Source organism: Equus caballus, chromosome 10 (assembly GCF_041296265.1).
Source record: "Equus caballus isolate H_3958 breed thoroughbred chromosome 10, TB-T2T, whole genome shotgun sequence".
NCBI classification, from domain to species: Eukaryota; Metazoa; Chordata; class Mammalia; order Perissodactyla; family Equidae; genus Equus; species Equus caballus.
In genome coordinates this window covers 58,418,482-58,435,418 of record NC_091693.1, presented here as the reverse complement: position 1 = coordinate 58,435,418, position 16,937 = coordinate 58,418,482, and the positions used below count along the sequence as shown (strand labels likewise).

Here is a 16,937-nt window from a genome sequence, read left to right as displayed (position 1 = left end):
ACCTTGCAAGTTCTTCTGGTTTTTCTAATGTAATGTGTAAACACATGACATTTCACCATGCCACTCTGACGACTCAGATTATAGAAGGAGGAAGGATTCTGAGAGATGCTATAATCACCATTAACTATCAAAAGGACCATTTACTGAGCCCTTTCTACGTGCCAGGCCTGGTTTAAGTTCTTTTGCATATGTCATCCCAGTGAAACTTCCCAGCATCCCTATGAGGGAAATATCACACTCCTCATTTTACAGAAGGAACAACGGAGAATCAGAGACATTAAAGAATCCGCCTAAGGTCATATACCTGATAGTAAATGACGACACTGAGATGGAACCAGGAACCCTATGTGTCTCCCTTGGGGAAGAAGAAACGATCCAGCTCCAGCTTTATAAATGCCACCTTATTTGCTAAGCAGCAACTGAGGCCAGCAGGTTTGATCAAGGGGAAAACATGAAGCTCAAAGTCATTATCAAGAAATTTTGCTGGGTTAATAGTTTGGGGGATACCTAAGAGATTTAATCAGGGTAAGCCAAAGTGCCTAAAAACAAACTAGTTCCTTGGTGGTAGTATAGGTTTCTTCCTCCCTCCCTCCCTCCCTTTGGAACATCAATAAACAATTGTTGAAATAAAAAGAAGGTCAGATGTGGAACCTATGTGACTATCAGAGTCATTTAAAAAAAAGCACTGTTGCCAGAGCAGAGATGTTTTAACATATTATTCACTACCGCCTCCCAAGCTCCTAGAAGAGCGCCAGGCACACAGCAGGCGCTCAATAAAGATGTGCTGATTGGATGCAGAGCGCTTCAAGTGGAAAAAGGGTAAGCTCGCTGTTTGGGGCTGCGGCCGTTTCTTTCTGCTGCCCCTCCCTTTGGAAATGGAGATAGGGTTAGCTCCGGACCTGTCTTAGATCGCGGTTCCAGCCCAGACCTCCCACCCCTCCCCACCTTCCCGCAGCTGGAATCAGCTGCGCGAGGTTTTGCAAGGAGGGCTCGGTTGCTAGGTCTGCAATCCCAAGAGAAGAAGGGCGTTCGGGCCGCTTGCCGCCGTGTCACTCTACGGGGGGAGGACAGTGAGCACTCAGGTGACGTTTCCGCGGGCCTGGGGGCACCGAGAGTGGCCGCGCCCGGGGGTTGGCGGGGCTCCGTGGCGGGACCGCCTGGCGCGGGCTCCATCCGCCGCTCCTCCCAAGGGGCGGGCTCACCTGCAGGTGTGGGATCTCTGGGAGCATCTTCTCCCCAGCCCGGCCAGGTAGAGAGTGTGCTTCTGTAGAGGCTCGGAGTGGGGCGGGGGGCCGGCTGCTTTCATGTTCAGTAGAGAAAATGGAAACACAGGTGGGAGGAGAAAGGCAGAATGGCTTTCAGGAAAGCAGCAGCCTCGGCTCAGACAGCTGGAGCGCACCGAGCTCGTGCATCCCACCTCTCTCCGGGAGTAAGCAGACTGAAGTAAGTGGCAAATGCAAGGCATTGATCACTGCCTTGTGTTTTCCTAACCAAGAGTTCAGGATGCCTTCTCTGAACTAGAAAAGCCACATACAGTTCTTCTCCCCAGTAAATCCCTGTGTGCCATGTTTGCTCCTTTGGGCGGCCTTCTGTGAAGCCCCCTCCCCGCTTGGTTAACTTCACATTACTCCTATGCCACATGAAGCTTGCAAGGTCATCTGAACTCCTCCGGTGCCCTTAGGCGGTCAGCGGCTGTCAGGGGACTGGAGGGAGTGGGAAGGAGGAAGTGTGGGCTTTAGCACATCAGTCTCGGGCTTCTTAGAGCCTTTGAGAAATTTCTAAAAGTTCTTTCTTTAGCAACAAGACAGAAATGTACTTTCTCATGCTTCTTAATCAGGTTTTGCCCCAAAGTCTGGTCTCTTTACTTGTAGTGGAATCTTATTAAAATGCCCCTGAAGCCACTACTAAATAAATAGGCATAAATGTGAAATTGTGTCCATTTGAGGCTGCACAGAAATTTCCCAGAACTTAGCTCAGTGCAAATTTGGGGGTTTTCAGTGAATGTTTGATAACTTTTTAATATTGCATTTTCAACTTAAATCACCTGTTAGTATAACTCAGTGGGTAGAGATGTGGAGAGAGGGTGCTGACTGGCTGGATATGCATGGGTTGGGTTGGTAGCTCATTCTTCGTATTTCCTTTGGATCATGACATCTGTTTACTGTCACAATTGAATTGGCCTTTTGCAGAGCAGCCATGCCCTCATCTATTGTCTCGTGGCTATGACAAGATAATTACGAGGGCAATACTGTTTGACTCTTAGCCTAGCACAGGTTGTTAAACTGCACAAAGCAATCCAATTCCCAGAAAAGAGCTTTTCTAGCCTGGGGAATAAAATACTGTCAATGCACAGGCCACCTCAGTTTCTGAAATATTAATGTAGATGGTTAAAGAGAGATTGAGTAGGGAAGGAAAACCACTGGGCACTTTAAAGAGGAGCCAGGAATAGTCCTGTAGGTCCAAGTTGAGACCACCAATTTCATTGGTTCATACTCTGTAAGAGAACCGATTTCATTTTTAGTATCAGCCTGGCTTTCCTTAAACACAGAAATGGATTTGGGGGGAGGTCTACTGCAGCATAGTGATACGTCCAAGATCTATTTTGAGAGGTGAGCCTGTGGCACTTAACACAGTGATGGGCTAAAGGGATAAGGTGCAGCAATTGTCCTACCAGATGTCCCAAAGTCCCCAGGTTGCTAGGTTAGTCCCAGAGTGGGGTGTGGGGCTTTAGCTCCAGAGGACATTTAGAAGCCCATTAGACCTCATGGCTGGGGCAGTGTCTGGTCAGAGGCCCTAGGTGCCCTGGGAAGGACAGTCACAGCTCCCACTCCACAGAGGACAAAGGATGGGAAATGCTCCTGTGCCCTGAAGACACCGGGATGCCTCTGCCTTTAACCATGACACCCCTCCCCACCGTGACATTCCCTCCTGCAACCCACCTGGAAGGAATCAAAAGCTGTCACTTAACCTTCTGTCTCAAACTTACTTACCCCCAATCCCTTGTGCATTTATTTTTAACATTCTGACCCTCAGAAGTGCAATGACATAAGTATAGGTGGGGGATAGAGGGAAGCTGGAGATGGGGAAAGCAAAGGGAAACCCCTCTTCGTGCCTCAAGGGTGAAGAAAAGAAAGAATTTTGTCAGGAGTCTACTCTGTTTTAAGCAATGTTTGGGTGCTCCATTTCATTAAATTTATATCCTCACAAGAACTATGTAAGGCGGAGAGTATCATTCCCACTTCACCAATGGGGAAACCATCAGTGGGAAACATGAGGCTCGGAGAGGTTGGGGACTACTTGAAGTCACACAGCTCAAAGGACAGGGCTAAAATTAGGCCTGTCCTGACTGAATCTGATTCCTCCAGGAAGGTGAGCAGGCTGTGCCTTGTGAGGGCTGGTGAGACAAGCCTGAGTGGCTCGTTCTCCCTCTCTGTCTATCTCCTAGCTTTCCTGAGGAGGAGGAGCTTGGGCTAACACTGCCAAGAGCTATGCCCCAGGGGTGTATATAGACACCCAGGATCTCTAACAGAAGTGTCTACCCCCACAGGATGCTCTGCTCCACTCCTTTCCCCACCGTTTACCTCCAGACCTGAACACTCTCATCCCTCTGACCCCAAACGGTCAAATGCTAGGGTTCCAGATCCACTGGCATGTTTCCTTTCTCTCCCTGGGGTACCAGGCTTTTACCGCATGCCTGGTTTCTTCTTTCTATCCCACACCAATAATTGGGGATGTTATAATGACCCCTCCCAATAAAGCAGGAGACATACATCCAAGGGCCCAAAGTAGGCATGACTTCAAGGTCTGCAGAATCCAGGGCCTGGTGCTCCCAAGCAGCTGGATCTCCTGTTGAGAGTGGGAAGGGGGAGAGGATGTATGAGTGGGAATGCTTGGCAGAACTGAAGATCCCTCTTTCTCAGGAAATGGCAGGAGGGAAAGGAAAAGGAGGAGAGAGAGAGAGAGAAGACAGAATGGTTCTTATCCAGGTAAAACTTTGTGATTCCACAAAAGCTTTTAAAAGTTAGATTTGACTGTGTAAAATTAATGCTGACAAAATGATAGTCTTTTGTAAATTTCTTATGGCACAGCTAATTACCATGCAGCACAGTAACAATTTGTGTATTTCATTAAACACAAGTCAGAATAACTTTGTGGTACATTTTAGTTAATTAAAATAATAAAATTCTTAATTTTTTCTATATACTCAAGCCTTGTAGAGTTGTTCATGGATCCCAGTGCTTGGCATCATTAGCAGATCACCCATTGCAATAAACACACACACACACACACGTAAATGGTGTGTTTATCCTGTGACCATAATATTCTGAAAGACCCAGATGGAAACCATGCTTCATGAGAAGGAGTTTTATATTAAGTATGTAAAACATTAGCAAAGCTTTTGCCACACTGAACTCAAGTCTCATACACTTAGCAGTTCATTACCCCGATTTTTCAGAAGTAAGCTAAGTACCACTGGATTGTTGAGCATTGAATATGTTGAGGTCTCATCAGCTGGGTCCCACCATGCCCTAAACATAGCTGACATCTCAAAATTTCTAAATGACTGGGCTACTCATTTAACATTGCTAAGATCAAATTCATTAAGACGGAACTTACCTTTTGTTTTGAAACCCTATTAACTTGCAAATATAGGTGCATGAAAGATGCCTTTTAATCTTGAAAATGGGAAAAAATCATGTATTGCCACTCTTTTTAATAGTCTAGGTGAATTTTTACTCTGACTAAAATTCTTCAGAAATTTGAAAGAGAAGTTGCTCTCTTTGGGAGAGATTCACAGAATACATATAAAAACATCTTTTCAAATAGAATTGGTATAAACTTGTATACCATTAAACATTTCATTGCATAAATTCTACCTAAAATATTTTATATGTTCAAAATGTAGATGGGGAATTTATACAATTTGTTCTTTATGAAGAGCTTCTATATCTGAGATGTGGTTTTCTCAAAATATTTCTTGACTCTTTTCACACAGCAATGATAATCTATTAATACAACATCCAAGCAGCTTTTAGGAGCAGTTTGGACCCCTAAAGTGAGAGGAAACATTTAGGGAGGGACTATGTGTGATTGTTTCCACTATCTTTTCAGGGTAGAGGTCAAAGATCAATCACACAGCCTTGGAGGAAGGAAGAACTGGATTCAATTTTTGGCGCTACCAGTCACTAACAGGGTGACCTGAGCAATGTCCTTGTCCTCTTAGCTTCAGTATCCCCATTTGCAAAATGAAGATAATAGTAACTCTGCCTGTGAACGTCACTGTGAGAATTAAATGAGATAATGTACACAAGTAGCTGAGAACACAATCTGGCTCATTACAAGCATTCTATAAATTCGCTTATTATTCTAATCGACACTTGTCTGTGTTTATGTCCTCCCTTTCTTCCTGAAAATCTGGTCAGTAATTTTAAATTCGAGGTGTATTTCTGTACGTATGATCTCAGAGTCTCTTCGACCATTGGAAATGCTTGTTTTTAACGTGTGCTTTATATTTATTTTCCTCAGTAGAATCAAAGGTGTGTTTGTGAGTGTGATTGTATATGCGTAAATATCCACCTAGCTCATGGAGACATTAAGCCTGGTCTCTTCATTGATTCATAAATACTTTAAGAATTTAACATTAGTCATGGGTAAATATTCCATTATGGCCATTCTTGAAGAGAAATCTGGTGTGTCATTCATTATATAAAAAAAGTTATATACCTAATGGTAGCAACCTGTGCCCAATAACAATCAGCTGTTACAAGATATACACAAAAAAGATGGAGTTGTGTGTCTTACCCAGCCCACCCTGACCCTCACTAGTGTGTGAGTCAGAAGAAAGAGGCAGACTGGTCGAGTGTAAAGGGTGAAGTCTTTCTGTTCTGTCTCCATCTATGACAAATGCTGTGGGTTGATTATTCCCTCCTCTTTGATTTGGGTTTGGATGGCTGTGTGCTTTAGGCAAGTCTGTGTCCATCCCTAGCCCTGGGGTAGACGGGAGAGAATCTAGATTATGTTAGACCAGTCACTGTAATTGCACTCCTTCTACTGTTAATTAGTTTAGAAGTGTGCCTGTGGCACAATTCCAGTCATTGATGCTTTGGGGAAATCTGCAGGAGAGGCTGCTTGGAGAGGATTGCACATTCTTTAAAGTGTCCACAAAGAAGGGATCGTTTCTTTTCTGGCCTTTATTGTGGTTATGTGAGGATGTGTTATTTGGACCTGCTGCACCCATCTTGTATCTCTGAGGGGACCAGCCTTGGAAAAAAGCTAACCTGATGAGGGTGGCTGCAGTAGAGAAAAATGGAAAGGACCTGGAACTTGATGTCCATATTAGGCCACTGAAATAAGCAACCTTGGATCTACCATTCTATCTCTGGACTTTCTTGTTATGTTTAAGCTACTTAGGGTTGGATCTTCTGAAACTGACAGTTGAAGTCGTCTCAAATGATTTACATACCAGCCAAAGAAAACCAAACCAGAAATCTCTTGCAAGAAATCTATCCCTTGGGACATCAAATGGGTTAAATATTCTGCTAGAGTCTATAGCTGCTTGTGTTCAAGGAATGCAGATTATCTCTAATGATTTTTAATCTAACCTGCAGTCTATTTTAATGCCTTTTTGGGAAAAAAGGACTAATGCTCTATAGGCTTGTTAATCTCTTGCCTTTATTTTACTTTATTATTGGCTTGCAAATGTCTTATCAAGAAATATGCAATCTTATGCACCCACAGAAAATTTTTTAAATCATACTTATTTTTGAATGTTTTATGCTGAAGTGACTTTGTCTCTTTCATACATTTATCCATTTATTTCTATTTTATTGTTTCCTTTCTACCTCCTTTTTTATTTTGTTTACTTTTTCCGTATACTTTGATCTCTTTTGTTTTCAGTATAGTTTAACTTTTAAATGTCTGTATATGTGTATTTCTACTTTTAAAAGAGGCACGATGTAGTGGAAAACACATGAAGTTTTGTGTGAAACTTTAAATACTAGCTCTGCCACCTACTTTCTGTGTAGCTTTTGGCAAATTACTTAACCTAAGCAAAAGGAATGGGTAGTGAGCATGGGGTATATTTAACTGTAGAAACAATCCTGAAGCAAGTATAGGGATTAAATGGCATTCCATATGCCCTGAAGTTTTTTAATTACATACCTATGAAAAACTGGAAGAGGAAGTGGGAAAGAAGGTGGGAGGTAGAGTAAATTCACTTATGGTCTCAAGTGTAATAAATGTGAGTCAAAGGATATATTATTCAAGCTGACAAAACTAGTGTTTAAATATAAGAACATTAAAATGTACAAAGCTAAAAACTAAAAGTGTAATATGTTGACCAAAATTGAGTGGGGAGGGCCAGAAGGAAAGGAGCAAAGAAGAGGAAATATGCTAATGTTATCATTGCCCATATTAAAGAACTGAGATAATGTCTAAAGAATTAAAATCTAAAAGTAGTGTATAAAATTAAACAAAGGTAACATATAGAACAAAAATACACATCTTCCTAAATGCAGGGAAAAAACCAAAACAAATAAGAAGATAAAAAAGTAAAAAACTTAGATAAGTAGATGTTTCATGTACATATATATATATATATATACACACATACACATGTGCGTGTGCAGTTCTAACAGAAAACAAAATATGAAAGACTTCTAGACTTTTTTGTTATGTAAGATAATAAATCCCCTTCATATTTAAGCCATTCTTTTTTTTTTTTTTGAGGAAGGTTAGCCCTGAGCTAACTACTGCCAATCCTCCTCTTTTTGCTGAGGAAGACTGGCCCTGAGCTAACATCCATGCCCATCTTCCTCTACTTTATATGTGGGACGCCTACCACAGCATGGCTTTTGCCAAATGGTGCCATGTCCACACCCGGCATCCAAACCAGCGAACCCCGGGCCACCAAGAAGCCGAACATGCAAACTTAACCGCTGTACCATGGGGCCAGACCCTAAGCCGTTCTAATGGATCTTTTGAAAGTAGCTGTCAAAGGCATCCCAACTGATTCATCTGCCAACTAAAGGATACCTAACTAAAGCCCCTTGCAAGAAACCCAAATCTTTATCCCAGAGCAAAAACCCAACATATCTGCCACATCGATAAATGTAAAAGAATTAAACTCCACATCTATTACAAGAGAAGCATTTCAGAGTGGCTTATAAAACAATATCAAATTCTATGCTGTAGACAAGAGACATATCTTGAAGTAGTTCAAGAAAGTGGTTCATAAAGGTTGGAAAATAAAAGTATGGACAGAAGTATATCAGATAAATGTAAACAAGAATAAAGCACTATAAATAGAGATCTTAGGTGAAATTCAGGCCAAAATTGTTAAACAAAAAATACTTTATAATGCTAAAAAGTGTAATATATAATAGAGTTATAACAGTTATGAATATCTATGCACCAAATAATGTAGCATCAACACTAAAAATAAAAATTTCAGGAGAGTCAGGGAGAAATAGAAACATACATATCATAGAAGACTAACTTATCTCTTTCATTTCATAGTATATCAAGGGCACAAAACATAAAATGGAGTACAGAAGACCTCAATAACATAATTATGAAGTAGATATAGTTGATATCTATGTAACTCTGAACTTAAATATAGTAAATATATCTTCTTTGCATGAAATATTTTTTAAATAATAAAGAAAATGACTATAAATGGGCCATAAAGAAAACTTCAGTAAATTCCAAAAAATAGAAATAACACAGACAACATGCAACAAAACTAGAAATAAGTGACAAAATTAGAAAATAAAAAGGGGCCAGCCCCATGGCCAAATGGTTAAGTTAGTGCGCTCTGCTTCGGTGTCCTGGGGTTTCACTGGTTCAGATCTCAGGCACCGGCATGGAACCACTCGACAGGCCATGTTGAGGTGACGTCCCACATAGCACAACCAGAGGCACTCACAACTAGAATGTACAACTATGTACTGGGAGTCTTTGGGGACAAGAAAAAGAAAAAAAAAGAAGATTGGCAACAGTTGTTAGCTCAGGTGCCAATCTTTAAGAAAAAAAAATCACAATAAAAAAGAAAATAAAAAGACCTGCCACCTAGAAATTTTTTTAATAAAGGGAAAAAAACTTACACAACTCTTGATTCATAAACAAGCTATAAAATGACCTTTCACTGCACACTTTTTAAATAATTGATTGTTGAATCATTCAAAAATAAATTTTTTAAATAAAAAGAATGAGGAATATCTACTCACTCATTTTCTTAATTTGTTATATTGTATATTTATATACAATTATACAATTATAAATTATAATTTGTTATATTGATATATATTAATATATCATTTTCTTAATGTTATATATTTGTAAGATATGCATTCCTATAGTGAATTCAACAAATATTAACTGAGTACTTTCTAGGTGCCAGCCAATGGGCTGCTTGGTGAGAATACAAGAAAGGACAAACAGACATATCATTTAGACCAGCAGTTCTCAACGAGGGGTGGTTTTGCCCCCATCTCCCACTCTAGGTCCTATGGCAATGTCTGAAGGTGTTTTGGGTTGTCACCACTGGAGAGGTGTTACTGGTGTCTACTGGGTAGAAGACAGGGATACTGCTGAAGATCCTACAATGCACAGGACATGCCCCCAAATGAAGAAGTATCTGGCTCAAAATGTCGGTAGTGTCAAGACCGAGAAGCCCTGATTTAGACACAAAACAGGAGGTGCAATATGGAAGGATAAATGTTGTGATGGGCAGTTCAGGGTGCCATCGGGTGCACGGTAGAACCATCTAGTCTCAGGGAGTCAGGGAAGGCTTGTAGAATGAAATGATAGCTAAACTGAGATCAGAGTTATTCAGTTAAAGAAGAGAGGCCAGTAAAGGCAAAGAGAACAGCAAATGTGAAGATTCAAAGCTGAAGAAGTTTGTGGCAAGTTCCAGAAACTGAAAGAAAACTAGAGCTCTGGGGCATAGTGTATGAGGAGCACCTATGCAAGTTGAGACAGAAGGGAGAAGCAGAAGTCTGGTCATCTAGCCACACTGAGGGGGTTAGGCTTTAGCCTGGGGACAATAGGGAGGCATTAATGGGTGTTTAAGCAGAGAAATGATGTCGTCTGTTTAGTATTGACTGCAGAGGGGAGGAAGACACAAAGCAGGGAACCCGGTTATGTAGTTATTACAGTAACAGAGACTGAAGGGTACTTACAGTGTCCAAAATCAGGGCAGTAGCAGTGAGGTTAGAGAAAGTGGTTGGATCTGGCAGAAAGGAGACAATGGACAGGATCTGGTACCTAATTAAATAAAGAATGAGAATGAAGGCAAAGACAATGCCAAGTGTGCAGTTTGTCCCACTGGGTGGGAGTTGTGCCATCCTTGAGACAGGGAACACAGCAGAAAGGGCAGTATATGGAGAGGGTAAGTTTAGTTCTTAATATATTATTTGAGGTGGCTGTGGGAAATCCAAGGGTAACATTCGGGAATGAGGATAGAATTGTAATTTGAAAGAGGCAGTGCAGGGTCAGATCCAGGGCTAGACTGGTGATGTCCTTGCTCTGCACTTATCTATAAAATAGGATTAATAATAGTTCTACCTTATAGGCTTACTGTGAAGATTAAATGAGTCAACACAAATGACATTCTTAAAGCTCTTGGCATATAATAAGAGTTCAGTGCGCATCATCTTCATCAACATCATGATTATCATTTTATCAGCAATACATACTCACATGAACACTCGCTGAAATCAGGCATGGATGAGACCTTGCAGAGGATGGGGAGCGGGTAAGAAATAGTGGCTTAGGACCAAACATTAAGGAGTGTCAACACTTTAAGGACCGGCAAGGGAGGAAAGAGCAGCAAAGGAGTCTGAGCAGACATCCAGATATTAAGAAGAAAATTAGGAGAAAATGGTGAGGAAGTCAAGCAAAAAGAGTGTTTTAAGGAGAAAATACGCATTGATGTTAGATGTTGCCAGGAAACCAACTAAAATAAGGACAGAGAAGAATTCACTAGGTTTAGCCAACCAGAAGATTGTGTAAGCTTGACAAGAAAGGTTTCATTGAAGTGGTGAGGCAAAAGCTAGACTGTGATGCTCTCAAGTTCTTTTCTTGGAACAATTAGGAGAAGGCCTGCTTCTTAAAGTTCAGAGTAGGGGACAGAGCTATAATAAAATGAGATAGGGCTCTAGACACAGGAAGGCTGGCTGCCATACATATTCTGATAGCTCAGTTGGCACTTTGAGACCTAGTTCTACTCATGACATCCTCTATGAGCAAACATCTAAGCATGAGGACTCAGGTACAAGAAAAGTCCTTTTCCAGGAGGGGTCACTAACAGCAGGGCTGGCACCAACCACATACACTTTGAGGAAGACCACTCTTCACCACAAGAGTGCCCTGCCTTAAGTCCAGAAGGGGGACAATGGGGTGATGAGAGCATCAAGTACCACTTTCTTCTTGTCTCAGCATGCTGGTCTTCCTTCCCTAGCATCTAGTGTTTGGGTACTCAATTTGATCAGCCTGCACTGGGGATTTAGGGAGGAGTGTAAAAAGTCACTTCCCCATCAAGAGTTCATCCATCGATTCAGATGGTACCCATAATGGTGCCCCAATTAAGATTGTTTTTATGCCATAGGTGTCACATTTATGAACAATCATCCTGAGTGGAGTTGAGAAAGATGAGTTGAGTGAGTCATTAACTGAGGCTTAATTTAGGAGGCAGCTTTGAAATGGACTATGAAAGACTGAGGAGGAATTTTGTTGCGGTGGGAGAGGAGGCTGCCATAACTGAAGGAAGCAGTGGAACTATAAGGAGGAGAGCCCAAAGAGGCTCATCGGGATAGAACATAAAGATGGGTGAGGAGCAAAGGGACTCAGGGGCCATGAAATCAGAGTCTAGAATACGAACTTAGATGCAAGATATATGGGGAGTTGTCAGGAGGGATAAGGATTGGAGAGAGAAGCTGTTTGTTAATTCAGTCAACAAGCATGAGCTGAACTTGTGCCACGTGTTGACAGTAGCTTACAGTTTGGGGAAAGGGGAATGTGAACACAGAACTAAAAATCATGAGATAAGTACAAAACCTGAGAACACAGAGGCAAGTGGGACTCACAGTGCTGGAAAAACCAGGGGATATTTCTCCAAGAATGTGAGCCATTCCTAAAAATGAGCGGAGTTCTCCACATCAACAAGGAGGGAAAGAAACTTTCATGCAGAGAGAACATGAGCAAAGACACAGATATGAAGTTAATAGTGACAAGAGCAATAACCAACACTTATTTAATGGTTACTCTCTGCCAGGGGCTCTCCCTACACCATCTCATTTCCTTACAATGACCTTATGAGATGAGTTGTATTATTCTCATTCAATGGGTAGGACACTGAAGTTAAAGGAGGTTAAGTATTTTGCCCACACTCACTCCTGGTAGGGTAGAACCTGGATTCAGTCCCAGCATCCCCAGGCTTAACCACACACACCGTTTCCCGGATCCTCAGAGAGGACATGGATTTTCCCAGAGGCTAGGCCTCAGTTTTGAGGAAAACAGCTCCAGTCACAAGCCAATGCCCAGCAGTAGAACTTTTTTCTTTATGGCTACTCTCTTCTTTGTTCTTGAAACTCTTACCCCTGCAGGGAAGTGTTCAACAGAAAAGTACCAACCAATTTTATCTCAACTCTGTTAAAGAAAACAGCCATCAAACCTCTTAGAGGTGGTCACCTTTCTGTTCCACAGCAATCTTGTAGATACACAAGAGAAGACGGAATTGTGGCACACTGTGGTGGGGCAAGGCAAGTGCCCCTTCCATCTGCGAACACTTCTTTAATTGACTACTTTCTTCTGACCCTCTGAAATCTTAAAGCAACACAGGGTACTTGTGTAAGGGCAAGTCTGACTGAGTGGGCGAGGAGGCAGAGATGGTGCCAACAAGTGGGTATTGGAAAAGGAAGGTAGAACCATGAAGTCTGGGGGAAAGAGCTAGGCCCTTGCAACAACAGATATTCTCGTATTATTGGAAACTCAATAGGCTCAGAGAATGTTAAGGAAATGTATTGAAGAAACTAATAGTTGTCCATTTCATTTGCTCCACAAATACTTTTAAGACTTTGGGCATAGAACTGTGAGGCACTCTAGGAGAATTGAGTAAGAGCTAATATTCATGAGCACTTACTCTATGTCTGGCATGGTGCTTACAGGTATTATTTCATTCAATCTTCAAGACAACCCTTATGAGTGGGTACTGTTATTATAGCCCATTTTACCGATGAAGATTCTAAGGCATAGAAGAGTGAGGTGACCTGTCTGAGGTCACAGCTACTGTGAGGCTCAGGTGCCTGTGACTTTTTATTAAAGAAAATCTGTTTCTTGTCTTCAATATAGAATGGTAAGGGATAGATATATGAATTGCTAAATTTTTTATTTGGACCATAGCTTAGAACAATCTGTACTTTTAAAATTAAAAATAATAATGGGGGGGTGGCCCAGTGGAGTAGTGATTAAGTTCGAGAGTGGTCTGCTTCGGCGGCCTGGGGTTTGCAGTTTCCAATCCCGGGTGCAGACCGCTCATCATGCCATACTGTGGTAGCATCTCACATACAAAATAGAGGAAGATTGGCACAGATGTTAGCTCAGGGATAATCTTCCTCATAAAAAAATTAATAATAATGATGATGATGATAATAATAAACAAGTAAATCTATTATTACATTTAATGACCAACTTAAAGATTAGCAGCTAGGAAGGCCCTTGTTTTTACTGTAGTAGATTTCTGATTGTCAAACTAAAATGTCCCTTATTTTATAACATTTGACTTATTTGAAAGAAGTGCAAATTATCTAAGGGTTTCCTTTGTTAAATTCACAACCCCATCTTGACATCCACTCAAATACGTAATAACTTTTTATCATAAAACCTGCAGCAGAAATGAATACTAAATATTTCATGCATTCCTTCTGGGCCTGTACCATCTGAGGAATATACGTTTTCTTTGGTGTTTTGGAAATTAGTTTTATGGAATCAATACCTGTCTATGGGACACTGAATATTGACAGAATAAAGAATCTTTCCACGTTCTCATTGCTATTGTATTCCTCACTCCCAATTTTTAAAACAGCTAGAGTTTGATTCAACAGTGAAAATCCCAAAATAGATGGTATTTTATTGGCAGTAGTGTCTAGCCTTTGGAAAGGTTATATTAGAAAATTCTCTTTCTCTCTCTGCCTCTCTCTCTCTCACACACACACACACACACACACAGGCACACACTTCCATACGAAAGCAGCTTCGGTCTCAGCCTGCCTTGACATAACCTGGCAACCAGATGCTCCCAGGGAGGTGAGCCCCACTGAGCGTGAGAACAGTCCAGATTCAGGGGAGGACACTGACTTTCCTTTGGTCCATCTCACTCATCCCCATAGGAGAGTCTGTGATGCTGAGGAAAGTCACATACTTGGAAATTAGTACTTAACAAAGGTCTATATTTGGTTGAGTAAAGCCTGCTAGTGTGCTCTTAGAATGCTTACTTTCTCATTAATTTATAGATAAACTACAAAACAGAATAGTCAGCATATAAATTGAAACTATCAGATTCAACAAAAATCTGTACCAAGCATAAGTAGCTATGTTCATATGAGACTACTTAAATAACGCTAGCAGATTTTCAGCAACAAACAACTCTCTTCTCCAAATAAAAGCATACGGATCCGCTGGGCAAAGTACCAAGCCAATAAAAAAATATATTTTTTCTTTTTAACTTAACTGTCTTTGCCAAGAAGGAACATAAATTTTTCAGAAATTTTCTTCTCCCTTATTTGTGATTATATCTCATGTAATTCTTAAAAGGATATGAAGTGAATCAGAATTATATTAATTAAAGGGTATTAAATTAGCAATGTCAATAGTTATTATATAAATTGTTATCAAGGATATTTTCTCTAATCAGCCTTCTAAGGCAGCTCTAACAGAAATATGAGCTACCAATCCAAGCTGCATATTAATTTTAAGTATTCTAGTAGCCACATTCAAAAAGTAAGAAGGAACATGTGAAATTAACTTTTTTTTTTTACTGAGGAAGATTCACCCTGAGCTAGCATCTGTGCCAGTCCTCCTCTATTTTGTATGTGGGTCATGGCTGACAAGTAGTGTAGGTCCATACCTGAAATCTGAACCCGTGAACTGGGCTGCCAAAGTGGAGCTCACCAAACTTAACCACTATGCCATGGGGCCGGCCCCTGAAATTAACTTTAATAATACATTTTAATCCATTATATAAAAAATTATCATTTCTATATATAATCAATATAAACCAGTTATTAAGGAGCTATTTTATACTTAGTCTTCAAAATCTGATACGTATTTTATACCTACAGCATCTCAATTCAGACAAGCCATATTTCAAGTGCTCAGTAGCCACATTGGCTAGTGACTACCATGGTTCTGGGGAAAGTTCAATTTCACATGCATGCTGTGCCACTACATTAGGAGACAGCAAAAGATGATGACTAAAACATGGTTCCTGCCCTCGATGAGGGCAAAGTGCAGGAATTCTTTTGAGCTGGAGACAGGACTACTAGCCTAAATGTACTTTTTTGCAAACTAGAGACTCTCTTCCCCAAATCACTTGACTCCCATCTGTCAGAAAATGGACATAATATACCAGTTATATTAAAACAAGACACCCTACCACCATCAGCCAGAAAACAGTTTTAATAAGTATATAAACCTATGATATCTACAAAGTAAATGATCCACCCTCCCTTAGATGTGGCAACTTTGAGCAGTACACAACCTGCACAACTGTATCAAATGCCCTGCTGGTTCCCTTGGCCTGATCCCGGCCATGGCACCTTCTCCTCTCCCCAGTTCCCTCCCTGCCCACACCCCAACCAACATCAGAACAAGACTCTGTAATACAGTTTCAGAAATTCCACTGCCCCCTCACCCTGAATTATAGCACAAAGTGTGAAGAGGGGTATATTTTCAGTATCCCAGCCTCTTTTATCTGTATCCTGCCTCACCCAACATGCTATCTTCCTCCTTCAAGGAAGGTCAATGGATAACCTATTCTTCTGAAGAACTGCCTTGACCTCCCATAGCCTCTTCAAGACTCTAAAAGCTAGGAAAAACCAGAACCTGCCCGCTTAACACAACCTGCGTTCAGAGGTTCAGATGGCAGTCCTTAATTCCGCATCATGCATTTAGTACAATACTTCATTTTCTCAGGGGTTTTTACATCGTAAGCACCATTGCACTATGAGGATGAAAGTACCTTCTCAGTTAAATTAATTTCAAGCATCATCGAGCAAGTAAGAGGAGGGGCATCTTCCTGGAGCTGCTGAAATGTTGCTAATTAAGTGGAATCCTACTTTGCCTTTGGTTGTGGCTCTGCCCAGACAGGCCCATCAGTTGGACTTTGTTCCTTCACAGTCACCCGTCCCTTTGCCACATAATTTGGAATCTCTGATAAGTTGATGCTTAAAGTGTTTTTTTCCTGCCTACTCAATTTGTGGGTATAATTACTGAGTTTACCACGTATTAGAAATATTTACATGCGGTTTATATTTATTTCCAGAAAAGTCATGATATGGCCCAAGACTGAATGTTCGCATTATAAATTATACTTACCTAGTAAACTTAGCTATGGTTGGATGAGCTGGTAATAGCCTTGTTGTTAAGTCAGTAAGTCTTCTTCATTCACAGTTGAGGGAATAGTATGATATTTTGGGTTTCTAATTCAATACTTTGCTGTATTTTTTTTAATGTAGGGATAATTGAAATGACTTATTTGATAGGCACAAAAGCCACAGTGCCCAGGGCCCACGATACTTTTAGGGGCCAATGAAAACGTTTTAATTTCTTTTAAATTCAAAGGGAAAAAATAAATAGAATCTAACCTAGATTATATTTGTCTTTATATCAATGCAATTATAGAATATAAGTCTTAGTATTTTTTTATGGAGGAAGGGGCT

At 40.8% G+C, this 16,937-nt stretch overlaps 1 protein-coding gene across 4 annotated transcripts in view; it reads left to right on the top strand.

Moving 5' to 3' along the window:
* Positions 1-671: 671 nt before the first annotated feature.
* MCHR2 (melanin concentrating hormone receptor 2) overlaps positions 672-16,937 on the top strand; it is a 46,227-nt gene continuing 29,961 nt past the window's right edge. Inside the window, exon 1 of one of the 4 annotated variants that reach the window (XM_001503901.4) lies at positions 672-819. The gene's annotated coding sequence lies outside the window, so the exon portion shown is untranslated. Of the gene's footprint in view, positions 1,444-16,937 lie in introns of all 4 variants that reach the window. The other 3 variants (XM_070223588.1, XM_070223589.1, XM_070223590.1) reach the window with 3 other exon arrangements.